Genomic DNA, 3,861 nt, shown 5'->3' with positions numbered 1-3,861 from the left:
GTGTGGACATGTTGGGCCGAAGGGCCTGTTTCCACACTGTAATGTAATCTAATCTAATCTAAATCTAATGTTTAGCAGCAAGATCTTCTAACACATTATTTTTACTAACTTTCTCAATTGCAGTCTAAGAAGTAATAGGTGCCTCAAATGACATTTAAGTTCATTTAATCTGTTTTTGGTGTTAATGGTTAAAATCGAGAATGGAAGGAATTACTCCCTGTTCTCCTTCCTTTAATGCTAGCAGACATTCAAAACCCACCCCAACATGGCAAAGAGTCCAAAGTTTGACATTTAATCTCAAAGGCAGCACTTTCAACAAGGCAACACTTTTCTAGTCCTGTTCTGAAAAGCCGATCTTGTGTTCAAGCCTTGGAATAATGCTTTAAACTGCAATAACAGCTCGTATCTGGTTCATTTTCTTAAAATTCTTTGGGATATAGGCATCACTGGCACTCACAGCATTTGTTGCCCATCCCAAATTGCTGTTGACCTTGTGATTTGCTAGGCCAGTTCAGATTGCAGTTAAGAGTCAACCACATTGCTGTGGATATGGAGTCATGTGTAGGCCAATTCAGGTAAGAATGGCAAATTTCATTTCCTAAAGGGCATCAGTGAACTAGGTGGGTTTTACAACAAAGAATGCTCAATGTCATGGTCCAGGTATTAATTCCAGGTTTTATGAATTGAATTTCAATACCATCAGTTGTCATCATCAAGTTTAGTGGTGGTAAGATAAAGCTGCCATAGCCCCAGAGGACCATGGGGCTGCACTCTCATCAGAGAGACACAATTTAGAGGTTTAACTTCAGAGTCATCATGCCTCAGGCAAGGGTGAAGTTGAGAAGTTGGAACCTTCATGGTGATCTCAGCTGGTACAGCAATTGAACCTGGTGCTGCTGGCATCACTATGTATCCAGCTGTGCAGCTAACTGAACTATCCAACTCTACCACCAAAGCCACCGAGTTGGTGGAATTTTTCAAAATCCCTTGCTGTTTATGTTAAATACTTTGACAACACTCAACATCCACACTCTAACAAGCTTCAATCCACAGGAGAAAATTGGATGTTAGAAAACACTGGTTGTCTGTATATTTTATCTCCTCCTAATTTCCAACGTTGGACTTCCATTGAAATTGGGATCCACATTTGGGGCCAATGTACTGCAGACATTTGCTTTTTGCAGAATGCCTGACCAGGAAACTCTTCCACTTTAACAAGCTGTCTTGAGGCATATTGGAAGATTCACAGCTGACAATCAATCTATTTGGCTGCATGATGGATGCACCTTTCACAGCCAATGCGTTCAGGCATGGGACTCAATCCCAGGGCCACAAGACCTCCCAATCAACACTGTCTGATGGATAATTAATAGTATCAGACTGTAACAGTGGCTGTCACAAGGAAGCAAAAGACAACACTGGAACACTTGTCATCGAGGTATTTTGTCTGGAGAGAACAGAGGAGCTTTTTTCTGGACCTTGCATCCATTAGGAATGTTCTTTTTGTTAAAAATAAGCAAATATAAATTCTCTCAGCTCTGAGGTATTTTACCTTCATTAGCACACAGCATTTCTGGTATGCATCCCTGCCAGAGGAAAAGTCTAAATTACAGAACAGACTGTTCCAGTCTTTGATTTCCCCATTTTATTCTTTGCTGATCTGGAACAGGTATTTTGCTCAAGATGTAAATTCCTTGTGGCTGAGCAAATCCAGATAAAATCCAAGTGGGTGTAATCAACTGACTCGAATTGGCGTGTGACTTGGCTGCTGCCTCCTAATTAACGTGTCTTAATTTGCTGCCTTTTCAGTTGCTAATAATCAAATTCTGAGCAAAAGAGGTAGCATGGACATTTTCTGTTGATTGCTTCATTCTGCAACAAATTACCTGGCTTGTAATTAAATAAGTTGAAAAGCCTCCATTCAAAAAGTGTACGAGATCTGCAAACCTGACCAGTAATCCAATAAAAGTGCATTGACTGAATCACCATTGGCAGCAACTGTGAGGAGATAACGAACCTTGCATTGAGGTTAGCTTGTTTTTCCTCATGTTTAAAGGCACATTGTCAAAGGTCTATCCATGCTGTATATAAGTTGCTTGTTGGGAATGCTCCCTCCAGGCTCTTTATAATGCCATTCACAAACTATGATGAGAATAAGATGTGTCCCTTGACATTCCCAATTCTTCCTCCCCCATCCATCAATTTGCAAGCAGGCATACAGAGCAGTATGGCTACTCCATTTGAAACAGAGATCACTTCATGTCAATGGTAGGAGTGCCAACTTACCTCGCTAAATTGTCAGGTTCTTGCCATTGTGATGCCACTTTTCAGTCATTCTTGCTCCAGTTTCCTTATTTTAACAAGCTTTTAGATTTGTAACAGGTTTCGATGTTTCAGCTTAAAGGTGAAGATCCAGGCTGTGGCTGAGGTTTCCAGCAGTGCAAACAGTAAGAAAATGGTGTGTTTTCATCAGTCTTTCTTGTCAAAAAGTATTTTGCCTTGGCATTTAGGAGGCACATGGAGAAACTGCAAAAAGGCAATGATATGCAATAGAAAACCAGATAGATTGGGAAAAGCTGAGAAATAGATTGCAAAATCAATCGATCAGCATATTAGTGCATATCAGTGACAAGTGAAGTGACAATGCATGATATTTCCCAATCCTATTAACAACCTGGTGAAATCTGCAGTCTTCGAGTGATAATTTGACAAGTTAACTGACATGGCTTCTGCATACAGCCTAATGTCTCAATAGTGAGTGTCTTGGCATACTCCAGATGGGAAGTTTAAACTTCTCACCTAACCAGGTCAAAGGGACTTAAGGCAATTTTTCTGTCAATCTTGCTGCATGGGGAACCTACAACAAATACTCTCTAATCAAGAAGGCAGTGTTAACTGTGCAAGGAAAGAGAATGCTTATTAATAGACAATAATGTGAGCAATCTGCTAATAAGCTAAAGTTGCCATAGTGTTATGAAACTGTAGGGTTGCTGATTGGTGGTGGTTTAACCGAAGGGTCATCATGTTTCAGGTAAAGGGAAATATTGAGAAGGAGAGTGCTTCATGGCAATCTCTGACAGTATTGGAATTAAACCGAGGCTGTTGACATCACTCTGCCATCCAATCAATTGAGCTAACTGATCCCGCTAATAAGTCCATTCATGGAATAATAGAGTCCTACAGTACAGAAACATGCCCATCGACCCAACTTGTTGAAGAGAAATGCAATTCCACGATAATAGAAGAAATACGACATTGGTGTTGGTAATTTGTGAATCCTAAATTGGCCAAGAGGGGATTCCAGTTTCAATAGTTGTGACGAAAAAGAAAGATGGAGAAATGATTACTAAATGGAGAAGGAAACCAAATGAAAAACACACTTAATATGCCTTAGTGAAAAATTTATGCTTTCATTTACTTTAATAGTAAAATTAGCTAGTTGAATAACTTGGTTGTAGAGTGATTGAGCTTAGAGTCATAGAGATGTACAGCATGGAAACAGACCCTTTGGTCCAACCCGTCCAACCCGACCAGATATCCCAACCCAATCTAGTCCCACCTGCCAGCACCCGGCCTATGTCCCTCCAAACCCTTCCTATTCATATACCCATCCAGATGCCTCTTAAATGTTGCAATTGTACCAGCCTCCACCACTTCCTCTGGCAGCTCATTCCATACATGTACCACCCTCTGCGTGAAAAAGCTGCCCCTGAGGTCTCTTTTATATCTTTCCCCTCTCACCCTACACCTATGCCCTGTAGTTCTGGACTCCCTGACTCCAGGGAGAAGACTTTGTCTATTTATCCTATCCATGCCCTTCATAATTTTATAAACCTCTATAAGGTCACCCCTCAGCCTCCG

General features: G+C 40.8%; 1 protein-coding gene across 2 annotated transcripts in view; it reads left to right on the top strand.

Moving 5' to 3' along the window:
• The window catches only part of csmd2 (CUB and Sushi multiple domains 2), a 1,704,811-nt gene that overhangs the window by 1,577,988 nt on the left and 122,962 nt on the right, over positions 1-3,861 (top strand). The window lies entirely within an intron of this gene.

This window comes from Chiloscyllium plagiosum, chromosome 27, assembly GCF_004010195.1.
Source record: "Chiloscyllium plagiosum isolate BGI_BamShark_2017 chromosome 27, ASM401019v2, whole genome shotgun sequence".
Classification (NCBI taxonomy): Eukaryota; Metazoa; Chordata; class Chondrichthyes; order Orectolobiformes; family Hemiscylliidae; genus Chiloscyllium; species Chiloscyllium plagiosum.
Note: the sequence above shows the minus strand (reverse complement) of the source record. Positions and strands in the feature narration are given on the sequence as shown.